The 27,883-nt window shown below is 26.9% G+C and overlaps 1 protein-coding gene across 1 annotated transcript in view; it reads left to right on the forward strand.

The window, feature by feature from the left end:
* Nucleotides 1–5,046: 5,046 nt before the first annotated feature.
* Nucleotides 5,047–27,883, forward strand: part of LOC129958307 (homeotic protein ultrabithorax-like) — a 135,505-nt gene continuing 112,668 nt past the window's right edge. Inside the window, exons 1-3 of the mRNA XM_056070700.1 lie at nucleotides 5,047–5,270; nucleotides 16,651–16,745; nucleotides 27,206–27,332. The gene's annotated coding sequence lies outside the window, so the exon portion shown is untranslated. The remainder of the gene's footprint in view (nucleotides 5,271–16,650; nucleotides 16,746–27,205; nucleotides 27,333–27,883) is intronic.

Here is a 27,883-nt window from a genome sequence, read left to right on the forward strand (position 1 = left end):
CTAGGTCCGTTAAAAAGCATACCAAAAAATGTATTAGTTATACACCATATGAAAAATATGGTGTATAACTGTAGAAACGCATTTTTGTTAACTCTTTAAAATATATATGCGGTTGCATAAAATGTTGGACTTTGTAAACTGCCATGCAATCATACAAGGTAACATTAAAATATAACAAATAGTAAGGTAGATGTAGGAATTTTATTTAAAAATGCAACCAAAAAGGTAACAGTAACTGACAAAAAGAAGTATTAAAATAATTTTAATGCTTTAAAATTTTCAGCCATCTTTCTTCAGTTCAAAAACGTATAGAATGATTTAACAATTATTTATTAAATTCTTATTTTATAACATTACAAAGGCTCTTCTAGTATAATTAGGAAGAAAATGTAATCGTTGAATTATCATAAAAATTTTGTTAACTGAATCAGTAGTCAAAGAAATTCTAATTCTATAAAATTATTTTTTTTTTCTTTCTATGAAATTAAAAAATAAATGTTACTATGTTACTACAAAATAAGAACAAAAAAAAGTTTAGTTGTTTATGATATCCCACGATAAGAAATATAAAATTAAAAAAAAAAAACTTTTCCGGTAAAGTTAGTGATGATTTTATCGGAGCTTTCGATCAAAACACATGCGGAAAGGGTGCGCCTAGACCCCCGCTTAAAGTAAGACAGCGTTTCGGGTATCTCCTTCCGCAGTTTTCAAAATTGGAAAAATTATGCAGGAATATTTGTTTAATTAAACAGAGAGTTTAGCTAGATAGCCAGCATATATGCAGAAACTGAAAGAATCATTCATAAGAATGTTATAGGATTCGATAATGATACGCAATAATAATAAACGTCTTATGATAACGCATGCTATTACTGAAAATGTTATCCTTGTCCTGTCTTTTGTTTTGCATCATCGGTCGTTATTTTTGTGATAGTTAACTACAATATTACTCATTTTGTTCATTCTAACTAGCAGAATATTGTTACTGCAACTCCGTAGACATTACGCATGTTTCAGTTTTTTACAGCACTATTTTAATGCTGTCGTAGTGTCAGTTTCACCATCATTTTACGAATTTATTATTTCTGCAATAACAATGCTTCATTTTTTAGTGTATTATAGAAAAGAGGGCTACATTCTATATGTTTTTCGGTCATAATTTATTCTTGCGCTAATTCTAAGCTCTTACTTCTTTTAGTTAGATTTATGCTTACTGTTGTGTTTAGGTGAATGTCAGACGACTTGCTTATTTAAAACAGAAAAACGCGATTAGTTTGGTATTTCATAAAATATTACACTCATGATGCATTGGAAGAGAAAATATGAATTGATAGCGGAATTATCTTAAACATATTTTTTTTGAAGCAAGCAAAGATAGAAATATACATATGAATTTATGATTAGCGTATTAAATTTTGTACAGTTTCTTATAGCCAGCAGAGTTTTAATTGTCATAACAATCGTGGATAACACAACTAAAACAACGGCTTATTGTGCATTTAAGCAAATGATGCCTATTAGATAGAATAAAAGAATATAATGTAGTTTTTTTTTATCAAATGAAATCATTTAAATATGAGTATTTAAATGGAGGAAGCTTAATTTTTGTATGTTTATTTTCATTTTAATTTATTCTTATATTTGCAGAAGTCACAAATTTCTTCTCCGGTTTAAAAAATGGGAAAAAAAAGTATTCTAGCATATAATCTATTTCCATTTCTATGAAATAAGCTTTAGTATGTATATTTTCCATTTTGACACATACAACTCAATTACATATATCGCAAGCTTTTATTTACGTTTATGCACTATTAAAAAACTGGCATCTCAGAATGTTTACTTTGAACTCTTATCTTTCTCACTTTGATACTTGCATCAATGCATTAAAAGATGTAGCACTAAAAAAACGTAGGTCGTAAAAGCTACCTGTATACCGATATCAACGCATTAAAAGGTTTAGCATTCAAAGAGTTCAGGTCATAAAAGTTAGCACTGGTTGAACTAAAGAAATATCTCATTTTCTTCTTCTTTTCTTTATAGGGAGAAAAACGTTATTTCTAAAATTCTTTTTATATTGTTAAATGGCTAATATAAATGCTTTGTTACATCCGCTACTGCAAGAAAATGCTGGAATTTCAGAATTTATTTTAAATTAATTCTCAGATACCTTCATTCCAAATACCGATTTACAGGCAAAATTAAAAAAAAAGAAAAAGATACAAAATTTGGAAAAAACGCCCCCCCCCCGCTCCCAAAAAAAAAACAGTTTTATACGCATGAAATTATTGCTTGTAAACAAATTTTCTGAGAAAACGACCGAATGTAGGCAAGGATGATACATCAGCGAAAAATGTACCAGGTACCAAGGAAAGTAAATTAATCGCCACTTAAAGAAATTCATTATTAAATGTATATCTTGGGAAACCGAGAAATTTTGAGCAAGTATTGAAGTTTGGAAATTTAAATAATTATCATATGCCGTTAAACCGAGTTACTTCTGAATCTCTCAAAAAGTACAGAAGCAAGATTATGCTCAAGGTTATATAAGGCACTTATTATTTAGAAAATGAGTAAATCCTAAGGAAGTAAACAAGAATAATTTGCTAACGAAAAAATACCGAACCGTGTACCACGAAAGGAAAGTAAATAATTCATCATTACATAATATTTACAATCAAATGCAGGCTTGCTGTTATGAGAATTAATGGATTTTGTAAGTGAAATTCGGACATTCTTATAAGTTAAGTTCTCAATAAATACTGCAGACTAAACGCACAGAATTCTGGATTATAACTATAACATTTCCGTTTTTTAATGCGTCTCAAATTAACCAGAAAAAGAGTCAAAACCAAAAGAAAGTGGATTAAGATCTTTTAAAATGTCTGATGTAAATGATTATTTGGACACATTTTTACTTTCATCTCACTAGAAAATGTCTTTAAATATACATTTTAGGGTTGCATTTTAAAATAATGTTTCTCTGTCACTAGTTCTTAAAAGCAATAGTTGCACCTGATGATAAGAAATAATAAAACACAATACAGGTCGGTAGCTCTATTTAAGCTATTGCTAAAACCCGATCACATGCTTTGGAATGTACTTCACCCAATGGCTGGTAAATACTACCAAAAGTGTTTCACAGTTTGAAAAGTATGCTATGAATACAGTTCTCAAGTTAATTTCCGAGTCATGCCGAAGTGTGGATTTAAGCTTTAGAAAGAAGAAAACCGACGAAATTGTCTGTGTGCAAAGTAAACAGCCTGAAATAACAGATGGGAAAATGAAATGAATTCATATTAGATCACCTGTTACCTCTTAGCAAATGTTTCAAATATGTTTGTTCAGGAAGAAAAGGTTGTCTCCTTAACTTGTTTTTTATGTCTCCGAAAAAAAAGACGAAAAAAATTCGAACGATCTTTGAATTGATACATTCAACTAATTGGAATTCATGAATGTGTGTACCAAAAAATGTTTGTATGAAAAAGCTGTTAAGATTTTATTGTAAATCCATCTCAATGTATACTCAATTTCTTGATCTTTTCATTTTTAGTTTCCCAAGCTGACAATAATTTAATAGTGGACATTAACATTTGACACTTTTGATACTATTTGGTATTCAGGAGCATATTCAGACGCATTGCTTTTATAATTGAAAATAATTTACATTGGTAGGTTTTGAAAAGTTTCTTGCAAAGGTTGTGAAAATAATCTACAATCCTTTATGGCAAAAATTGGAAGCAAACATTCAAGATGTTTGATGGAAATTTTTAATTTTATTCTTAAGAAATAATAAGAATATGAATATATTTGACTGGTAAGAAAATAGAAAAGAGCAAAAACTAATAAGCAAATTGTGTTTATCACTCACGAAAGATTTCAATAAAACAGGCATTCTTGGATAATCTTCCACTTGAAAATCTTTTAGATTGTTCATCAGTGTTGCGATAAAATTCATAATGGCACTATATCTGTTTCGAAATAAGATCACAACAATAGAAATGAGTTCATATAATGTTTCTACTGTTTAAAACATTGAAAATCTAATGAACGGAGCACAGTGCAGATTTTTCTCTTTTTATTAAATCATAATTTTTTATTTCTAACTATATTCTAAGAGTTTTGAATTAATATTCAGAGCATAATATTCGTATTATTACTAAAGAATAATTGGTAACGCTTTGACAGCACAAAATAATTCTTTTACCGGGTAGTCGGTCTCATCTAGAAGCAGGGACAACAAATACTTGCTAAACATACAAAAATAAATGAATGCATTTTGGCAGACTCTTTAGAATGAAGTAAAATTACAAAAATCATAGCATTTTTACTAGCAATTGGTCATAAAACATGTCTGCAAAAGCAATTAAAAGGCATTTACAAGAAAAATCCATCAAAACCTGCCTCTAAAAGAATTATTTCGACCTTCAATTTCGGTGGTAAAACGGAAGATGTATTACAAAACAACAAAATAACTAATGAATGCAACAAATAGAAGTCCAATGAACGTGTAAGTTATGTTGAAAGTTTTTTACTGTTGTGGAAAGGCGGCGACACTGTTCAGGCCCTTTGCCGGAAGTGGACTTCCCTTGTGACACCCATGTTAACAATTCAAGATGGCTGCTGGTATGCGACCGCCCACTTTAATATCCATCTCATTACCTATATGTGCATCCCCCTGTCAATCAAAACTTATACCGAAGAATGTTTCACAAAATCTAGACTTCTGCCGTCAATCAGAACTGCTTTTGTTTTTTAAATTAAGATAAACCAATGAATTATCCGATAATTTAAAAAATGTATTCGTTTAATTATTGGAAAAATTTTATTTTCTAACTGTTAATAAGTAATTTTCAATCCGTCAGACCCTACTTTTTATTTGTGTATGAACTACTTTCATTGGTCCAAACCAACAAGATGGCGGACAGCATTGCTCACTCTGAGCAAACCTGGACCAATCAGAGTGAAGATACAAGCATTTTATGACTGTAATCAACAACTTTATGTCTTGATAACACTAGAGAAAGTAAGTTTTTATTTGATGAGATGTTGGACTAAGTCTTGGCTTATTTTCTTTAAAGCTAGAATAGGACAAGCCTCCTGGTATTCTACCTCAGAGTCTACAGAAAAGGCAAAGAAAGAGAACCACATCATAAGATCTAAGACAGTTTTTATCCAAACAGACCGGAAGAATATCTGTAAATTGCATTAATTTTTTAAAAATGGAAGCTAGAATGTTCGGCAGTTTGTCTGTACCAAATTTCTTATACCAGGTATGTATACATTCCGCATTTTTAACTTGATAAAGTTGTGTCTGTTTGGGACTCACTAAGCCTAAACTCTTTCATAATCTTTTACTCTTTGAATGTAATAAAAATATTTAGTTTTCGATTAAACCTTTTTGTATTTATGCTCAAATATTTCAGCTTTCAAATGTGAAAATGTTTTTACAATGATTTTTTAAAATTTCTGATGAAAATATTGCTTCAGCAATGAATTTAAATTTTTCGTGGCTTGTTTAACGCAAGATCGCAAGAAGTTATTTTAAAATATGCAGTTGATAAAAAGATTTATCTCTCAAGAGAAAGTACCAAGTACTTCAAACCATAAAACGAGAGTTTATTAATCTTAATAACATCGTAATTAATGTTATCGAATCATAAAAACTGAATTAGTATTTGGAGTTAATTATTTGGAAATAATCATGCAAATGGTATGGGCTAAAAGAAAAAGAAATTCCGATGTTTTTATATATATTCCAAGTATTTTCCCCTCAAAAATTTATTCGCGCGAGAAAAAATTAACAAATAAGTTATTGGTGTAAATTTCAGAAACGTTACGAATTTTCCATTCATCGACATCTGAAAAACTTTTTCACTAGCTTATGTAAAAATTAAGAAGATAAAATATGATTTGAAATCTACTTTTAACTATCGATTTATAACTACAAAATCTAGATTTAAATCTGATAGAAGTCATTGAAAGAAACTAAAAAACTTGCTCGTCTTTAAATTACTGTACTTATTTCGCATTCTCCAGCCTATCCTTTTTTTTTTTTTTTTGCTTTATTTTATGAAAAAAAAAATTTTAACGGATATTTTGGTTTAAACTTACATTGTTGAAATAATAATAAACAAAAGCAAATACAGTGTAATTTTTTCAATACAAATCGGTATTGAAATTAGGAAGGTTTTTCAGTTTTTAATCTTTTGTGAATTTCTTAGCATTCTGAGCAAAATTTAAATGCAGCTTATTAAAGCATTTGCTTTCATATTAATAACAGAATTCATCATTACATAATAATTATTTTATCCCTCTTTTCAAAGGGCAATTTTAGTTGTTTTTAAGAATATATTCCTGTAAAAACCATTAATAAAATGAATAATTTCACAGCAAGAGCATGTTGAACGATGTCTACAGCAGTTAATATGTTGCGCATATTTTTTATTTTTGATACAATAATTTTAACTGATCCAAATTCGTAGTAATTATTAGGATTTTTTTTTTTAGCCGAATTCTTAACTTATCAACAAAAATTCATAATACAGTTCTACAGATATAGGAGAAAAATATGTTCGTTTCATGATTTGTAAATAAGAATGATATATATTTTAAATTTCATGAAATTTATCTAAAAATCTAATATTGAAAGCTTCTCAAATGATAATACCATTACTATTAAAATTAGTTCATTAGCTTCTTATGTAAACAGTTATGTTATTCAAAAGATTTAACATTGTTATATTTGAATTTTTGATCATAAAATGCAATATATACATGACAACAATGCAATATTTTAAATTTCAAAAAAGAGTAACTATGTGAATACTTCCAAAATTAGATATTCTTGAAAATATGAATAAAATATTTTAGTGTCATCTTAAGTCGGAATGAGAAATTTTTATAAAACGAAATGTTTGTAATCTTAAAAAGAAAATTAGGAAATATGGTATTTATTGATACAAACAAAGCAGATGAGTAGCAGTAAACAAAATATTTTTCGAAAATATTTCATACAAGCAATTTCTTTCCTTTCATTTTTTTCAAATTGAAATATAATCTGTAAATTTCGAAATCGTATATATGGGTAAGTTAATCGGGATTAGTTAATACTAAATATATCGAAGAGTTTAATTTGCAATAAAAATGAAATAGTTTAGTTAGTAGTTGCTCATTAAACTGATTGAATAATACTATTTTCAGATGGCTAAATAAAATAAATCGTAATTATACGAAAATTCAGAGGAAATTTTCAATGAAATACATGAAAATCCTGATGATTCACAAATGTAAAATGAATTTTAAAGAGCTTGGAACTTTTATGTTTGCTGTGCTTGTTATACATTCTTGTAATGACATCGCTACAAAATTTCTTTTACATAACTATGTTGCTAAGTCTTTTAAAAATTACCTTCCATCAGTATAGAAGAAATAACCTTCAAATGCAGCTTATTTTTCAACAATACTTCATTTCACATGACTTTGATGAACTTCTCGTTCTTTGAATTCTTTGATGACTATTCATCGTTCTGTAGAATTCCACTAAAATAAAAATAAAAAAAAAATTATAAAAAAAATTGTATTGAAAAGTCAAAAGTATTTTTTAACAAAGAATCAAAACATCCAATTAATTTTTTGCTTTCGTCTGCGATACTAATTAGCTAGAATAAACCATTCTTACACTTTTTTCTCGGTAGTCAAAAATACGAAACTTAAAAAAATGTGAAGAAAACACATTCAACCCATTTTGGGAACAAATGTTCAGTTTCCCCGAAAGTGCCAAATTTTTTTAATAAGATTTTTTGCACTTGATTAATACAGTTAGATAAAAAAATTAGAATTAATTAAAAAAATATATATTTCATAAATGAAATGTCACTAGGTCACATTAATGTAATCGAATCTCAGATCTGAAGATCTGCATCTTCTGTTACACAAGCAATAACTTTATGATGAAGATAAGGAATTGTTATTTATATACTTAATTCACTATGTACAGACTATATTTTTGATATTAATTTCTTCTTTCTTAATTTTCTTATCAGAGATCTTTAAAACGGTAACCGGACTAGATTATAGTTCAAAGTGTTTACCTATAATTCTTCAATCGCGTATTAATAAAGTAAATGAAAATTCAAGTTTTGTTCGTTTTATTTTAGTTTTCACATTTTCCTGTCTTAAATGGCAGATGCAGATGTAACAAATGTCAGTTAAAAGATGTTCGCGAGCTCTGCCTTCATCCTGCAAAGATTGCAAACTGAAAACCTTGTCGATTTGCTAAATAATTTCATACTCAAACACGGAGGTAAAATGCAGACCTATAGACATAACAAATCGTCAAGTTTTAAAATGTTTACTTTTTCTTTGTAAACGTTTATTTAACCTTGGAAAATTTCAGTGGGTTTTAACAAACATAGAAAGGAATAATTCTTTCTTGACTTTGCTGCTACTAATCATGATACATAATATTATCAGACTGATTGTTTGTATTTTTGGCCATTTATTCAGCTTCTAATGTTTTATAAACAATTTGAGTTCCAGCCGATACACTTCTCAAAATAATGTGATATAAACTCAGAATAAGAATCATCAATGAAAGAAGGAACTATAGATATAATTCGTTTTTAAGTTAATGGAAAAATAAATTTTATAAAACCCCCAAACTAATGAAAAAGGAATTAAGATTGAAGGAAGTTAAATTCTAATACATTTTATGGTGTTACGCTTTGTAATAAGTCAGTTACTAAAGATATCTGAATTTACAGTTTGGTCAGGAGAGCCCAATTTGTTGTGGTATATGTTTATCTCTGTGTATTATGGTGAATTATGGGCTAAAAAAAATGCTGATTTGTTAGTTTAACATACCAAGAAAATGAGTTTTCGGCTTGTGATTTCCATTAGTGCTATTTTCAGATTGAAAACCACTCAAGCATTAATTTGGGAAAATTGTTTTTATCATGAAATCTGAAGTGCCAATGTTTCTAAGGGACATTTGAGTAATAATACTTATTTCACTCAGTTGAGTTCATTTACATTATTATTTTGCGAAGATTTTTTTTTTTATCCAATGAACTATTTACCTACAGTTTATTTACCTTCAACTATTGTTCCAGTCCAAAAGGCAATGAATGAGACACAGTAAATCCATCCCAATGTTACTGCATGACTATACGTTACTTCCATAAAATGAGATTTTCAAAAAATATTGCAACCTGAAACCAAACAAAATTCTACATTTTTGCTTTCAATTACTGTAAGATCTTAAGTATCTTTATATGTTTATTGTGGGCATAATTTAATCAGCAAAACTTCCGATCAAGACGAATTCCTTGTAGAAATCTGGTTTGCCGGACGTTCTTATTGTAATAGTTTCTCTATTTACCGGTGATGGAAAGCTTTCAGCTGAAGTCAACGGATAAAATATAAGATGATAAAATATAAGATGAATTATGATACATTCAGTTGCTTATGTCAGAATGAAATGAATAAAAAAAAGCATAAAAATTACAGTCAGTCCGGGTACTCACGAATATTTTACATACCTTGTGAATCTTATTAAAGCAGCATTCAATTTGAACTAAAGTTTACATCTGAAAGTGCTTATACAACTGGAAGTTTAAAACTCAAAAACCATTATTAGTTAAGACATAAAGGCAACGAAAATTCAATGAGTGAAGAAAAAGCATCGGAATAAATGAATGATAGCACTCCAATTATGAAACTGTGACTTAACAAAATTAAATGTACATTTTAATAGAAAAATTTCGCTTATTGCAAATAGATATTTAAGTCGTTGGCGATATGGATCTCACGGGTCACTCCTATGCGCTGCCAACTCGCCGGTGATTTTCGGCGGTAGTGCTTTTCTGAGGAAACCGCAGACATCATTATTATCAAATAATAGGATGCAACTTTGCATCCAGACATAATATATATTTAACTGTAATATATATTATATCAACATATATTAAATCTAATAAAACATATTTTGCACCGTATGGATCACACTAGTATCTAACGTGTTAATTATCAATTTTTGATGACACGAAAAGAATATCTCATCTGATATTTTTTAGATAGTTGCAGAAATCTTCTTCTATATACTTCTTCTATTCTTGCTTCATAAAATAAGATTCATTTCCTTTTATTATCCTTTTTAATTTTCTGTTTTCTATTGAACTCAAATCATTCTTGCCAGTATAGGAATTTAAGTAAATCTTTTTACTTGACTGCAGAATAAGAAAAATCAAGAGATAAAATTATATAGATATTCAAAATAAAGGAGGTCTCATACGTGTTTGGTAAATTAAATCATATTATTAGGTAATGAATCAAACAATGTAATCTAAAGCAGCATAAACAATTTTGTAATAGTATAATCTGATCATCACTAAACATGTTTATTAGTTTTCGGCCTTTCAGTAATGTAATGATATCAGATATGATATACTGGTAGTAATATAAAAAAGAAAATTAATATATTTAAATAGTATACGATATTTTCTTGAATATTGCTGCATCTACAAATCATGTACTTTTTAAAAGAAACTTGAGCTTCCATTGTCCATAAGTATTAGCTTAAACAATTTAAAATGTGTTCATCAGCAATCAAATGTAACTCGATGTTTGACCGCTTAACTGTTTTGCCCGAGTGCCTTACGATTTTCCGAATTTTGATAGTTGTAAGCAAAATTCATAACGATTATAATTCAATTATAAAATTACTTCGAATACATAGATAAGTCAAGTATTCATTGGATTTCCATTTGAATATAAATAAGAAAATATTCCCAAAATAGAAGGTAACATCTTATTAGATAGTAAAGAAAATAAAACAGTTAAGGGGTTCAATTAAATTTCATTATTGAGTAATCATAAAAAAATGATACTACTTTATATTTTAGATCGTAATTAAATCAAATTTCTCGAATATTTAGCTTATATTTGGAGTTAATGACAGTTCATGTACAGTAGAATCCTATTTTCTTTACTAAAGTACTATTAAATGAAAGCAATTCCCTGATAAAAATGTAATAATAAAAGTACAATACTTAAAATTCAGTAATACATCATACATTATTTCATAGTATTATTCCAATATTACCTTCCAGCCTCTCATCCTATATAGAAGTAAAGTGGCAGTAAGTTATGCTGCATCTAAAAATTCTTTTCTCTGAAATATCAAAAGCATTAAAAACTGGAAATAAAAAGATACATCTGAGAGCTGTGTAATATTTAGTATAAGAAAATTCTAAGTATTTAAAAAATTATTACATAATTTTTCAAGGATATGGAATTTTTTTTTCTTAGTCCTCTTAATATATGTTGAAATCTTGAATATCAAAAGCATTAAAAACTGGAAATAAAAAGATACATCTGAGAGCTGTGTAATATTTAGTATAAGAAAATTCTAAGTATTTAAAAAATTATTACATAATTTTTCCAGGATATGGAATTTTTTTTTCTTAGTCCTCTTAATATACGTTGAAATCTTGAATATCAAAAGCATTAAAAACTGGAAATAAAAAGATACATCTGAGAGCTGTGTAATATTTAGTATAAGAAAATTCTAAGTATTTAAAAAATTATTACATAATTTTTCCAGGATATGGAATTTTTTTTTCTTAGTCCTCTTAATATACGTTGAAATCTTGAATATCAAAAGCATTAAAAACTGGAAATAAAAAGATACATCTGAGAGCTGTGTAATATTTAGTATAAGAAAATTCTAAGTATTTAAAAAATTATTACATAATTTTTCAAGGATATGGAATTTTTTTTTTCTTAGTCCTCTTAATATATGTTGAAATCTTGAATATCAAAAGCATTAAAAACTGGAAATAAAAAGATACATCTGAGAGCTGTGTAATATTTAGTATAAGAAAATTCTAAGTATTTAAAAAATTATTACATAATTTTTCAAGGATATGGAATTTTTTTTCTTAGTCCTCTTAATATACGTTGAAATCTTGAATATCAAAAGCATTAAAAACTGGAAATAAAAAGATACATCTGAGAGCTGTGTAATATTTAGTATAAGAAAATTCTAAGTATTTAAAAAATTATTACATAATTTTTCAAGGATATGGAATTTTTTTTCTTAGTCCTCTTAATATACGTTGAAATCTTGAATATCAAAAGCATTAAAAACTGGAAATAAAAAGATACATCTGAGAGCTGTGTAATATTTAGTATAAGAAAATTCTAAGTATTTAAAAAATTATTACATAATTTTTCAAGGATATGGAATTTTTTTTTTCTTAGTCCTCTTAATATATGTTGAAATCTTGAAGTTACTTCAGCTGAAAAACTTAGAAAAGAAATATATATTTAAGTGAGCAAATTTAAAATGATTTTTAACTTGGGAAAGAATTTCCGAATCAATTGATTACGCATTTAATTAACAAAAAAGTCCTTACTAATGTTTTTATATAAAATTCTTCAGCAATTTAAATTGAGAATGTCATTTGTGAATACTTGTACTGATGCTGGTAATATGTGTAAATAGATAGAATAATAAAAGGAAATATTACACATGACATTATATGATGTGTTTCTATCAAATGTCTTAATTTCACAACTTTTGTAGCGTATCCGTAAGTCAGAATTTTTTTTTCGCTTTAAATATAATTCTATACTTTATAAACAAAATATAACAATAAATTCAAAATTAACAGTTGAAGAATTTACAATTAAATAATTATTTTTGAAAATGGTTTAAACATGAATAAAATCCTTTGTCACTTTCCAGATATTTATTTCTTTGTTTATAAATATGGTTTGTTTAAATAAAACGTGTAAGTATTGATATATTTAGATATGGAATTTAACTCTAAATTAAAAACTGCTAAATTATTTCAAGTTCTCTTTTTACTGTTTTTCCAAAGGCTAATTTAATTCACTTTTTTTTTCTTCTGTAAATAGGTTATTATACTTACTTATTACAAAAAAAAAAAAAAAAAAAAAAAAACCTTCATATTAAATTATTACAAATCTAAATTAGTTATTTTAATTTAAGACACCCATTTTTTTATTCATTTAAGTAATTTTACAATTATATTTAGCCACAATTATACGGTTGTTTTCTATTCCGTGATTCGTTTTCTACATAAAAAAACTCACGTCATTATAGTAATATTTACTATATATATATATATAAATATATATGCATGAGAAAATAAGGTTACAAAGAAAGCATTGTTTGATAAATAATGAATAAAAAGCAGCTGATATCACTGCTAGTAATAAAAGTGAATTTATATGTAAAAGTGAATGAGTATGTAAGCTTTACAAGGCAGACCTAAGAAACATTGAACAAGAAATAGAAAATTTGGCTCAAATTTATAAGGTGGGATTGTGTAACATGGAGCGATTTATTCGAAATTTTAATTAGAATTATCATTATTTACAAATGAAGCGAAATTTTGGCGTTTTTTCACAAAAACCTCTCAAACTGGTTCCGCGCTGTGATAAATTTCACAAAATTTTAAAATTAAAAAATATATATCCTTGAAATCATACCAATCTAACTGTCACAAAATTTTCCCTTATTTCAAAAATTTCATTTAACAAAATATTTTTGATTTCAGCACATACAGAGTGCAGCAATTCTTATTATTCTTTACTTATGTATCGAAAATAAACTTGATTTCATTCTTTCACCATATTGCTAAATATACATTATTTTTACGATTGTTGAAGCTATAATCACGAGGTTTGTCCTTTTTTTTTTCTTTCTTCACTTTCCTGCAGTTTTATATTGTACAAATTTAAAATTTGATTTTCAACTTCAGTTCAAAAAGATCGAAGAAAGGCTGAAATTAAAATTATTTGATTATATTATTTTAATTTCAGTTGGTAAGCTTTGTTCAGCAAGATTTTTTTTCCCCGCTAACTTCAAATTCATGCTTTTTTGGTACAATTGAATACATACAGTTGAATTTTATTTTGGTATCTAATTAAACTTCTTTGTTTTATCTTAACGTCAAGGTTATTATAATAAATATTTCCAATTCTTTTAGACATCATAACTAAGAAACTGGGAAAAAAATTTATATATAGATATATTCACACAACTATAATTTATGCAATTTATATGCAGTTTCAGGTAATTTGTAGTTTATCTAAATTGCTGATTTTCTTCTTTCCTTTTGCTATTAATTTCGCCATCCTCAGATTTTTAACTCAAAATATTTAAAAGTCATGCTGATTCATGTTATGGGTGAGCAATTTTTGTATAAATTTCAGATTTCTTTTAATTGATACTTTTCGATCTTTCTAAGTAAAAGAGAAATTTTTAATAGCCATAAATTCACTTATTATTACTTAGACAGTAACTGCAATATTCCGGAGAACCAATTAGTTAATTGACAATGGCGGTTAGGTATCTCGGCTTTAATTTTAAAGCACCTCGGAGAGACACTATTTTAATTGAATTAAAAACTAAGTAAAATTTAATTATTCACATTTTGAAATTTTTATTATTTACATTTAATTTTAAATGAAAATTTAGTAAATAATGCCATTTTCCGCTATAAATTTCAAAAGTTTTATACTTTATATAATATTTTCGAAAATGATTTTTTTTTATCATTTTAAAATTCAAAATATTACTCTTTTTCTTACCTCAAGTTAGAGAACATTTTTTTCTCTATTTTTAATATACTTCTAATTAAATTTTAAAATACAGTTTACAACAGTTTTAATTGCTGTAATAAAATGCATATCATTTTCAATTTTTGCCACAAATATTTTAGCCTGGAATTTTTCTCCATTTGCTGTAAGCCAAGGTATAAAGATGCGGCTTATTTTTTTTTTTTATTTATTTATTTTTTTTTTTTTTTTTTTTTTGCATTCTGAATAATTTTTTAAATAGTTTTTCATTTTTTGGAGGGGGTTGAGGGATTATTGGGTTAGTAGCATTTAAAGGCTAAGTTCAGACGTAAACAATAATTTTTTGCTGTTTCCATTTTTAAATACTATTGCTCTTCATTATAATATAATTGAATACATAAAAATATATCCCCGTTCTTTAAGCTTAAGTATCGCTTTCGTATTGTATTGCATTAAATCAAAAGAAATCTTTTAAGGGATTTATTACATTAATTACAACACATATCCTGTTATATACATAAAACTACGATGATTAATGATTCTATTTACCAACCTTACATTTTTAATATAAATATATTTGGAATATGGAAATAAGATCATGGATTAAATGAAGTATAATAATTTCAGATTGAAGCTAAAGTATTAGGTGAAATAACAAAGACTCAGATCCACAAAGCACAACGGACAGAACTAGTGTAAATTTTCTGAAAAAGTACGAATGTAAATGACGACAAAAATTTCAACTGCTTTAATTGGGGAACAATTTAGAGTATCTAAGTATAAATAAATGATTTGAAATTATTTCCAGCAAGAAATTCAGCAAGTCGCCCAAGTCGGTAAATATCTTGAGAAAGAACTTTATTGTTTATGTATTTACTTAGTTATCTCGCTTATATTAACGAATAATGAACAAAAGCACGAGTTATCAAAATTTTCGTTCTTTATCCCATTTGGTTAGGGATCCACAATATAAAAAGTCAGTATTTACAACAGAAAGAGGCAGGATAATTTCTTCTCTGTCGTACTATAATATTTTTTCATTGTTCCAGGTCGTGCAGACGCCCCGCCACGAGATTCTACTTCTAGTGATTTACCATATTGTACAATAGAAACGCTGTCTCGGGAAAATTGTATATTATAAGAATCATATATTACTTATGATAAGAATCCTTTTATTTTATTTTTGAGCGATATGATCTTGTTTTCTAAATTTAAACTATTTGTGATAAGTTTGGTAGTCTACATTTTTCTCCCTTCATATCGTCACTTCAGACGGACGCATATCACGATTCGTATTTTTCGTGGTATAAAGCGTAGTCAACCGCACAAATGATTGCTTTTTCCATTTTTAGAAAAGAAATAATATTTTACTATTGTTAGTTTATTTACGTAAGCCAGAGAAGCTTGTTAAAATTAGTAATGAAGTTACAACAATTAGTTATTTTGTAATTTGTGTTTCGCATGTTTAAAAAGATTAAACTACAAATAGCAATATCATTTGATTATAGAAAATTTATTTTTCACTTATTTCAATTTATGGTGCCAGACTCGCCTATTATTTTAAAAATTATTATCGAGAGACGGTTAATACGTTTTAATAGATAAAACTTATTTGGTCAATACATTTACTGTTATAAACAAGATTCAAGTGCTGATTCAGTACTACATTTTCATTTTTAAATGTAAATCTTATTAAACAGCTAAAATTGTAAAAAAAAAAAAAAAAAAAAAAAAAAAAAAAAAAATCTGTCTCACCTTATTCTAGCACAGAATATTAAATTACAGCAATTGTAAGTGTTTAATTGCAGCAATTGTTTTCAGAAGTGTTTGGTCACTTCTGTTAAATTTTTTTAAAGTGATGTCACTAGCTATTGAACAATCTATTTACCTTATAATAATATAAAGTTTTTATGACAGAGCGTATGCCCTTTTATAATACTGAAATATAAGGCGCAAAAATACTACTTAAGTAAAAGATACATTTTGTACTGATTTATTTAAAACTTCACAACAAATAATATCATTGTATTTTTCTTCCAGGTTCTCAGATTCTCCATTGAGTGTCTGGTTTGGAAAAATTATCCTTTACAAAAATATTTGAAATTTTTCAAATATATTTCGCAGCTAAAGTGTCGGTAACTATGAATGATTTTTTTCTTTTTTTACTTCTACTAGCGCTTAATTTCCATAATTAGTACTGCTACAGAATATTCTGCGTAATTGTGGTTATTGGAAATTGTTTATTTTCGATGTATATGTATCAATTAAAATTAAAAGTTAAGCATAAATAATATTAAATTCTCTTCACTGTATCAGATGGAATTTTTACTATTTGAATCTCTCGTTACAGAATCTTTTCAGATTTTTTAGACAAATTAAAATGTTATAGAATATCTTATACATATTGCATATTTTAAGTATGGAGAAAATACTGAAAAACTAATGTTTAAAAAAATAATTCAAAAACTGCTGAATAACAGCGTCTGAGTAAGTTAAGAAACAATAGCACGGAATTTTTGCGCAAATTTAAAAATATGCAGTATTTTTTTTTTTTTTTTTTACATGAAATGCTCTTTTAAACGAAAGAAAATCTCACTTTGAAGCAAACAATAAAAATATTCAAATTCCAAAATGAAATTTTTATTCAGTCAGTTTGAGTCCACAGCAAAAAAAAAAAAAACATCTACCATTCTACCAAAAAAAATTCTACCAATATTTATTTCTGTTTAAAGCACAAAGCAAAAAATTCTAAAAAGTATGATTCTATAAATAATGTTTATGAAACTAGCGAATGCCTGAATAACTTAATTTGGGAATTACAATTACCATCTACTTGCAAGAAACGTGAAATAGTTACTTACATTTAAACAGCAAGAAATTTTCAAAAGTTTTAAACTTTTCTGTAAATTTAGGTGAATTGCGGAAATTAAATTTCATCCTATCATTAAAAGTGAAATAAGTATGATTATATTATATATAAGTTACTATTATATATAAGTTAAACTTATATATAATAGTAATGCACAGCTATTTACTGAAAAGAAAAATTCTTCGTATTCATTGCCAAATAGAAAAATTTAATCGGATATTTTTTATCAATGTGAGGGAGGATATAGAATAAGTTAGTAATTGTTTGGCTGCTTAAAAAATTTATCTTTTAGTTTAATACAATGTTAGTATTTTAATGTAAAATGTTTTGCAATTTTTTGAAAAAAGAGGCTAAAAATAAAAATTGGTTAGCAAATTCACTTCCAAACGATTGTTTGTTTCCAAATTTATTTAAAAAATACAAGCTGATTAATTATTAAAACCACAACGCTATTCACTTTTACAGGTTGAATTGAACAAGTTAACAGTAAAATCACTGGTTTCTTTAAAAATTAGTCAACTAATAATTTTAAAGTTAACGGGAGTAAACTAATTGAAATACGTCGGAACAAAATTAACCGTGTATTACTTCCACATTAATTTCATATAAATTTATGCAAGTTTCAAAATTACGATTACCTTTTTAAATTGTAACAAACTGGCGACGAATATATAATTACTTTAAATCATATGTTAGATTTCTAATACAAATTTAAAATAAACACTCGGATTATTATTTATAATTTTATTAAGAGAAACACTTCTAAGAAAAAATACATTTAAAATTAATTAACCCTTAACTATTTTCTCTACTTTCTAGTTAGATGCTGTTTCGGAAATGAGCTGTATTGCTGATTCAATTAAAAATCCACGGAATGCTTAAGATATTTATATATAATGTGTAATTTTTTCATCAAATTATAGCATCGTTGAAGGATTTGATTTTTGCTGATAAGTTTGAGAAGCCACAATTATGAAGCAGGAGCACAATAGTTAGGCGTAAAATAACTTTTAATTTAGAATCTTTACAGCAAAAAAAAATCACAAAATGGCTCTTTCATATTTAAAAGTTTCCAAATTTAATTTTTGCGATGTTGTATTGAGATATAAGTTCTGCTAGAAATTCTATGATCTCTGCGAAATATTGCCTGCCACAATATCGTTAGTGTAAAAGAAGAAAAAAAAAGGGGGGGGGGGAGAGCAAGAGAAGTCTGCACACAAATGAAGTCTCTGAATTACAGAAACATTCAAGAAACTAAAAAAAATGGCTTGAAAGAGACTCTAAAAGAAGCATACTAAACAACTATATTTTTATTTTTATTCTATTAATATGCATTTCAAACATAAACCTTATACGTAAAATCGTTTATTAGTCTTTTGGATCTCTAAGCTAAATGTGTGCTTGGTTTCTGTGACAGCCATTTAATTAATGTGTTGAAAAATTATTAAATATGTATATAGACGCTTCGTATGACTTTTTAATTTTGTTTCTGTTATTAGGTATTGTACAATCCCGATTATCTGCGGATTAACGGGCTGCAACCGCGGATAAACGAATTCACCAAAATGATCAATAACAAAAATTGACATGAAAATGTTTTTGAATAATTCTTATCTTCGATAGAAGCCTACATGTATATTATGGTTTAATAAACGGTATATTCCAGTATTTACAAATTATTGGTTAACTTTTTTTTATAAAAATATCAGTCATTTCTTTTGGATTTTTTTTCTAACACTTCTTTTTATTTTTTATTTACGATTAAGGCATTTTTAACAGCAATTTGGGATTAAGAACCTTGAATAATCTACAAGAGTAAATTCAGATGTTTACTCTACGACTTTCAAAAAAAGGTTGAAGCATTTCATCATCCAACGCCTTACGATCAAGATAGAACTCTTGAAGTTATCATTACGTTTTACAAAAAAAAGGCTTTGATGTCAAAAAAAAAAAATTATTGAACGTAAGGCATTTATGGATAGTTTAATAATTCTTTAAAATCACGAAAATCTTACTACATTCTCAAATAACGAAATTTGAAATGCGTAATTGCATGCCTGCCTATCCTCTGAGGCAATATGTATAAAATCATAAGCACAACATACAATTGGCAGATGGCGTTGGAAACTAATAAAAATATTTTTCACTGTGAAAGAAAGCTCTCATGGAGGTTAAGATCTCATTTCGAAACTCATAAGCTAAGGAATGACTCCTTTCTTTCGCTTGAGTTAGTTTTCGAAGCTTAAGCGCGAGCTTTTGTTGCAAGAGCATTGCCGTAATATGTAGAGATTTTTCATTGATAAAAGAATTTCACAAAAAAAGTATTATGAAAGAAATATTCATAAAAAATAAAAATTTCAATTAAATTCGCAAAATGAAATTTCAATAAGTGCGCAAGAATTTTGCAGAAATAGCTCAGATAAAGGGAAAGAATTAACTTATTTTAATCTAAATTCAGTAAAAAAAACTAATAAATCTAACCTGAATAACATTCCACAGAAATTAATAAGTTACTAATTCATCTTTTTTTTCTTTCTACTTTTGTCTATTTTATTAAATTTGGCATCTTAAATTCTTTTCTTTTTCTCGATACTCCAATTCTTATAAACGATTCTACACTCCAAAATTAAATGTGTGCAAAATGGAAATTATGTATTGATAAATAAATGCAATTCAAAAGAATTACATGGCAACTGTTTTCATGAGTTATTTAATTTAAAAATACTTTTATTTTTGTTTAAAAATATAAAGAAATAGGGGAAACGAAAGTTCTGTGAAACCATGCAGGATTCTACAATTTAAGAAACTCCAAATGAAACGAGTATGTATTTCACATATAATCCGCACTTAAAATGATAACTGAAGTACATATGATTAAATTTAACGTGCTCGGTAACATGTATAAATTATAAAACGAAAAAAAAAGGATTTACAATTCAGCTTGTTAATAAGAATTGTTGTCTTCACGATAAAATTGCATTATTTTAATTTAATAGATAAGAAATGCATTTTCCAGGTTAGAACTTCTTAAATCATATAAAAAGAATTTTTGGGAGTTTTTATTTTTCTAATACCTCTGTTTGTTATTAAATATTTAAAACTAATTTTTTAAAATCATTATTAATTCTTACAGATAAAAAATTCTCAAATGGTTATTCGCAGCTAGCAAAAAATTGCTTGCATTTATAATTAACTTTGCTTTTTAACTCTAACCGACACTTTTTAATGGCCAATCCTTTAAAAACGAATTCTCTAGAAAAAGTGGGGTAAAGGGATGGGAGTGGTCATTTTCTTCATCCTTATTGGATCAAAATAGTTTGTGGTCCGTATATAGCATAATGTATGATAATGTAAGGAATGATACTCTTTTCGTATTCCTTGATCCAGTATCACAACCAATCACATGCTCTATAGTGTTCACTATAATGCTGTTTATGTGACCCAGGGGTTACAGAGAAACGCCCCATTTTTTAAAACTTGGTACATCACTTGAAAGCTTGACTGGATAGACTTGTGCCATAGACCTGAGAATCAAAGGAAACAATGTTTGATCTGATATCCAGAAATCCATTCTTCGGATAATAGGCAAGATTTTTTTAATAATATTTCATTAAGATCAATTTTTAAAAAGTGTAATATTATCCTAAAAATTAATTTTTTGAATTCTTTACCAGCTAATATTTGTTGAAAAGAAACTTAATTTTCTATTCCATGTTGTCAGTAGAAAATGTACACGAAAACTCACTGCCGAGATTTTGTTATTTATTTATTTATTTATTTATTTATTATTATTATTATTCGCATTGATGACTCATAATACTTAAATGATCAAGGCCAGTCATCCTAAAAATTGCAAAAATCATGCATTTGTTTAAACTGTTCTGCTTTGTTGCTTGATATGAATCATTTTAGCAACATTTTTAGTCGCATTTGCATCTGAATTACTTTATCATTTATATTCTGCCAAAGTTTAAAAATTTAAAACACGAGATCATTTTATGTATATTAATCGCTTTTTGACAGTGTTTCATATTATTTAATCAATGTATTTTATTTTATTTTATTGCAGTAGGGACTCATTAATGTATTCATGTAGAAACTAATCAATATTATTTTTTTCTCTGAAGTTGATCTAAACAATTGCAGATCGAAAGTATTTTGTTTATTTTTATATAACTGTTAAAATGTTTTAAAGAATATGAATGAACAATGATAGTATCTAAATTTTACTACTTGCGTAATTTTATTTAATATTGAAGGGTTGTTTTTTTTTTAATTTATGATATCCTAGCGATTCGATCGATTGTTTTAAGTTAAACTTTTCCCATCAGCAGTCAAAATTTACAGTGAATTACAGTATATTTATATGAAATGAATTACTTAAAGTCTTGTAGTTTTTAACTTTTGTTCCAAGAAAATCTAAATATGAAATTTTTATAAATAATTTATTATATAAATAATTTTTACATTAATATTGGAAAAGAATGGGTAAATTTTAAATAGTGGAATGGAATAGTAATTTATTATAATATTTTTTTTGTCTATGTAAAAAAACGATTAGTTTATATTATAGAATGTGTCGGGGACGATATATTTATTTGATTAGAGTTATTTTTTGAAAGAAATAATTATCTGTCTTTCATGTAACATTTATCCAAATTCGTAACATTTTTTTGTTAATATCAATAACTTTAATCTGCTAGTTGTTGGACGAAATGACACATTTTTGAAATTCAGTAGCATAGTAAAACAATTTTATTGACGATTAGCCTACTTTTTAAAATGAATTGTGCATTATTTTGCTCTAAAGGCATTATTATTTCATCAACTGGCCTATTAGCAACGGCAAAAAAAAAAAAAAAAAAAAATTGATGCATCTCTATTCTAAGGCATCTTGACATTTTTTAGTCAGCCTTTAGCAAATACTGCTATCTGTACAATGAATTTTAAATCATTCAAAAAGAGGAAAAGGTTTATATTATGCTATTCTTGAATGATTTTTTGAAATTATAATAAGTCTCATCAAATTCTTCACAAAAGTTTAGAAAACAAATTTTAGCATGTAAGCAAAACAGTAGAAAATTGGATAAGTGTTTTAGTCATTGTGCTCAATCATTAATCAAACATTCTTTTATTTTTTGACATAAAGATAATTAGCTCCAAAACTTAAAATGATTTAGCTTAACGACATTAACATTTTTAACGGCATGTTTATTTTACCACATGATTATTATGATCTAATTTTTAATAACAGAAAATTATTTAGTTTGATATTAATCTTTTGCATAATTTCAACAGCAAAAGAATGTGTTCCTTAAGAGAAAACATTTCATTTCATGCAAATTTATTGGAAGACTATTTAATTAGTCTCATAGTATTGTTGATTGTTTTAAGTGAAATATGTACTGAATATATTGACTACCGTTAAACGAAAGATGCAATTCTACTTCGATTATATTATTAAACACTATCATATAGCAATTTTTTTTACATTATACATTCATTGATGCAGCTGAGTGGGGTTCTGGCAGGAATAACAGGATGCCATAAATAACGGCAAAGGTTTTTAGTATGTCTATATATCTGGGAAACATAATTAAAAATGTATTCATCAGTTAATACTTTCTTTTTCAATTATGTCTAAAAAATAATCGGAAAAATCTTTTATAGATGTAAATAACATAAAACTAAAATGTATTCAGTTATATAAAAAATTTTAAGTATACTTCAGTAATTCTCACTTTTTCATAGTCTTAATTTGTTCAATTTGCTTAGACTAACCTCATATTTTGAAGCTTCTCGAGAGTTATTTTAGAGCGAAATTTGTCATAATGAAAGTAAAGATGACGAAGATACTAGAATTTCAGCTGGTCTCTCACTGCCACTATAACATAAGTCACAGTTACTGCCTGTAAGGAATGTTAATTGACCCTTAAGTGCATAGCGACGTAGATCTGCATCGTGTACTTAAAACCTCTTATCTCTTTATGTAGCAACCTTTGTATAGTATTTTTTTTTATTTTAATTTTACCAAAACTTTTTTATTGCTTCCGAACGCAACTAGAATCATTGCCAATTTATTTCCTTATCTGTGACAATTTTCATTGTTGGCGCGCTATTTGAATGCAATTTCGTTTTTGCGGGTGTTCCGAATTACAATTATTTTATATAAAAGTAATACAAGAAATTTTTTTGATAGATACAAGGTAAGAGTAACGAATAACGTATATATTTTTGCATATATTGATAAATGTATACAAGAAAAATATAGCTTTTTTGTGATGTAAATTTGCATAGATATGCAAAATCGGTTCTACATAAGTTCACTAAATATAGAAAGTCATCTCATCCTTTGCCGTCTGTAGATGTACGAAAAGATGACGTTTGTCACTGGCCTAATCAACAGATTGAGGTTTAAAATCCCACTATGTACACAGTAGTCATGCAGCAAATGCAATATCCCTTTATGTTTAGGTGCTGAAAATAATTGTTTCTGAATTTCCATGTTTTGTAATGTAATAAGAGGTACTTTTTGTACTTTAAAGATTGTATTATTATAGTCAGCAGATTTGTAGAACTCAAGGTGTGATTGATCAAATACATCAATGTTTTTTTTAATACAAAAAAAATCTTATTATTATTATTATTTGTATTTTTCCCATTAACACCCATTTCCCAGCTGATTTCAAATTTTATTTATTAAAAATAAAAATTCATGCATTTAAGGGTTAAATTAAAAAATTTTCAACCATCGTTGTCACTTTGCACGTATGAAGTTATATTTTAATGTAGGCAATGACATTACAGTTGATAAATGTTTTAGAGGTTTATCAGCCCTATGTGCTTTCTCTTTGTTTAAAGTGCTAATTATCTACTCACCTGTATGCACATTGAAACGTTAGTTGCAACTCGACATTTCTTTATTTTCTTGCAGGGTGTAGGAAAAAGCTCTTAGTGACAAACTAAACTAAAATAAAATTAATGAAAGAAATAAGAATAAAAAATTATAAATGAAATGACGAAAGTAAGGAGCGAAAAATAGAATAAATAATTGATATTTGATAACTTGATTAAGAAATTTCGAGTCCCCTTTTATGAAAAAAAATGCTTTGTCTGTTATTTTAAACTTGTCAAAGAATTTTATACTCTTCGACAACTAAAAATAGTCTTTAAAAATGTATAAGAAAAATGTGGAAAAAAAAGTGCCTTGTCTGAAGAAATTCATTGCTTCATGCAAATTTCACAAATCGAATAAATTTTTTTAAACTTTAGTGGTATTATTTATTTACAAGATATTAAAATAAAAATCATTCATTCGCTCTAATGTCACTGTTGAAAATAAAAGTTTATTTGAAACAAGATTAAGTGCTGAGGACATGGAAAGTTAAATTATGATATCTGTAGCAATAAATAATTCCCTTTTTACTTCATGTGTCTGAACCTCGTTTCCATTAAAAGGGACATATTTTGCTTTCTTCTATATGAACTCCTTCTTTTCATCTAGAAAAGGAGACAAAAAACAACCTCCGAACGTCCTTGGGAGAAATCAATGTATATTCGCTGCAAAGCCCCCAAAAGTTCTCATGCGCCGTTATATACCAAAGGGGCCGTTTAATTTTTTCCCCAGTTCTCTGGCTGCCGATTTATGTGCAAAGAAATCTATCCCCTTTTATTTCTACGGAGGGGAAAATATTGTAGGATCTGTTGGAAAGCGGTCGTAACTTACAGCAACGTAAAACATTTAAGGTATTTTTTCTTCTTAACGTTTCTCCATGCCACTTCCCGGTATGAAAATGCAAAAAGGGGGAAATATACAAATTGGAAAATCGCTTCTTTTCCCCCACTATATTTTGTTATTTTTTAATTCCCAGTTGAATCAAAAGAAATTTTTGTACTCGTTTGGAAACATTTTTGAAAGTTTATGATTGGTTTCAATTTAGCTACTTTCTGAAAGAAACAAAACTCGTTGTTTATTAAATAACTTTTCATTTATTGTTAATAACATTGACTATTATAAAGTTCATAAATTATTGTTCAAAAATAACCCCGAAGCAAAAATTTTGAAATCAGCTCTAACTAAATTTTATTTTGGATCTAAAAATTATCTACTTTCAATTACTCATTTCGTTCTGAATAAAAAAGTTTAGCATAATCTAAAAAATGTACGAAACATGGAAACTATTTGTCTATCATTTTATATAATTTGTTTTCTTTCACGTTCTTGTTTTCGATGTCAGAAAATAACTTTCAAATCTTGATAGTTATCATTTTACAGCATTAATGTCAAAAATTTTTCTTCTTTCAAAATATTTTAAGAGGAATAAGAAGAATATATAATATTAAAATTCTTGAATGTTCCAGTAACAGGAAACTTAAGTTCATAAAATTTCATCTGTTCATTTATTTATAACAGAACTATTTTGCTTCCTAGTCGTTCTTGTTTTGCGAAGAAATTCAATCAAAGATTCAGCTTACTATCTCGCCATCGTGTTACACTGGAACAAAATCTAGACATTTTCTTTCATATATATAAAATAGATAATGCTTGAAAAATAAATCATATTCACATTTTTTCTTCTTTTCTTGACTTATACTATAAGATATGTAAGTAAATCGGCCGCAAATCAGTAGGAATATTTAAATTCCTTTAAAAGCTATTTAAATTATTTTTAATAGTTATAACTTGTTCCATAAGGTAGATCTCCTAAGCTAATATCTTGCAGCGTTACTAAACGTTGTTTAAAACAATTGAATTAACAGATGATACGCTTTCGCGTACATTTCTAAAGAAGTTAACAATCTGAGTATTATTATCTGCATGATCTGAGTATAGACTCAAATCATGTCTGACTTAATTGTCATAGCATTATTTGGAACTTTATTACGATTACCAAAAAGCCATTACGATTAAAAAATATCCATGTGATCTATAACATTTGATAGAGTATTTTGAAAGAGCAGGGAAAAAAAGAGGAGGGGGGAGTAATTTCGGCATTAAACAAGCAATTTCCTGATGTGTAGAAATTTTCAAAAAACCGAAATACTTTGTCTATGCATTTGCTTTATGAATTTTTGAAGTCAATGTACATTGCTATAGTAATCATTAATAAGCAACATTATACACGATTAAATTTAACAAATGTTTAATATTTAATATTAAACATTTTGAAATTGTATTTTGCTTTGAGCAGATATACTTACGATTAATCATTTCATTAACATAAAGAAAAGTTTATAAAGTGGGTGTTTACTTTTGAATTTTAATTTACTGTTACTTTTTAAGTAATCCTTTATATCCGATCTCATTCTTGAAGCTAATTTTCTATTTTCGACAGTTTTGTCGTTTTGTACTGTAATATCTAGATGCATACTCATGCTCCTTGTAAATGCGAACCAATAATGATTTCCGAAAGGAAATTTTAAACTAAAAAAAAAAAACTAAGTTTCGATATAGCTTTCAGAATCAACGACTGTTAAGTTATTTCCACTTATTTTTCAGAACATTGTATAAAGTTTTTAGCATTTCTGAAGAAATAATGGAGATGTTCTTAATTTAAAGAAGCATATTCATGTTAATATTTCTAACTCGGTTATGAGGAAATTTCGAAATACTTCCAAAAAATGCAAATTCGAAAAGAAAAAAAAAAAAATGTGTTATATTGTTTCTAAAAATCCAGTCAACATATATATTTCCCTTTATCACTGAAAAGTTTTTTTATTTTTTAGGTATAAAGAATATTATGAATCATTAAATTACAGATGAAACTATATACCGGAAATACGGCGATTTGACTAAAAGAATTTCTTCACTCTACAATTGAATACGGCTCCCTGATTTTGGCATCCATGAAAGGTGATTTCTGGTAGAAATAGAACAAGTTGTTGGTATTTATGAATGATCTGGTTTATTTCTTTTAATATTTTTTATCAATCCTACTCTAATTTTTAATTAACAACTATATTTCTTTTACTATGTTTAAAAAATTTTTTTACTGTTTTCTTTGTTTCGCTTTATTGTGTTTATTTTTCAAAGCTCTTTTTCATTTTGGAACAACAGGACTTTTTTTATTAAATGCTGATGAATTTTTGATGAAATGATGTATTAAGGGGAAGAGAATTTTGTTCATATGTATTATCAATGTTTGTAGGAAAATTTAGTAATTCGAAAATAAGGAAAGAAATTAATTTCATTAATTAATTTAATAATAAAATATTTTTTTAAATTGAAAAAAAATATTTTATATTAAAAAGAGTATGTAAATAGTTTTTGCTCTCTAATTTTGAAATTATATAGCCAAATCTTTTCAAATAAATTTTTTCCCTTTATTTTAGTGTGAAGTCTGTCATATTAAAAAATGATTCATGTTTCTATTTTAAAAAAATAGATAAAAAGCACTTTATCGT

Source organism: Argiope bruennichi, chromosome X1 (genome assembly GCF_947563725.1).
Source record: "Argiope bruennichi chromosome X1, qqArgBrue1.1, whole genome shotgun sequence".
NCBI lineage: Eukaryota > Metazoa > Arthropoda > Arachnida > Araneae > Araneidae > Argiope > Argiope bruennichi.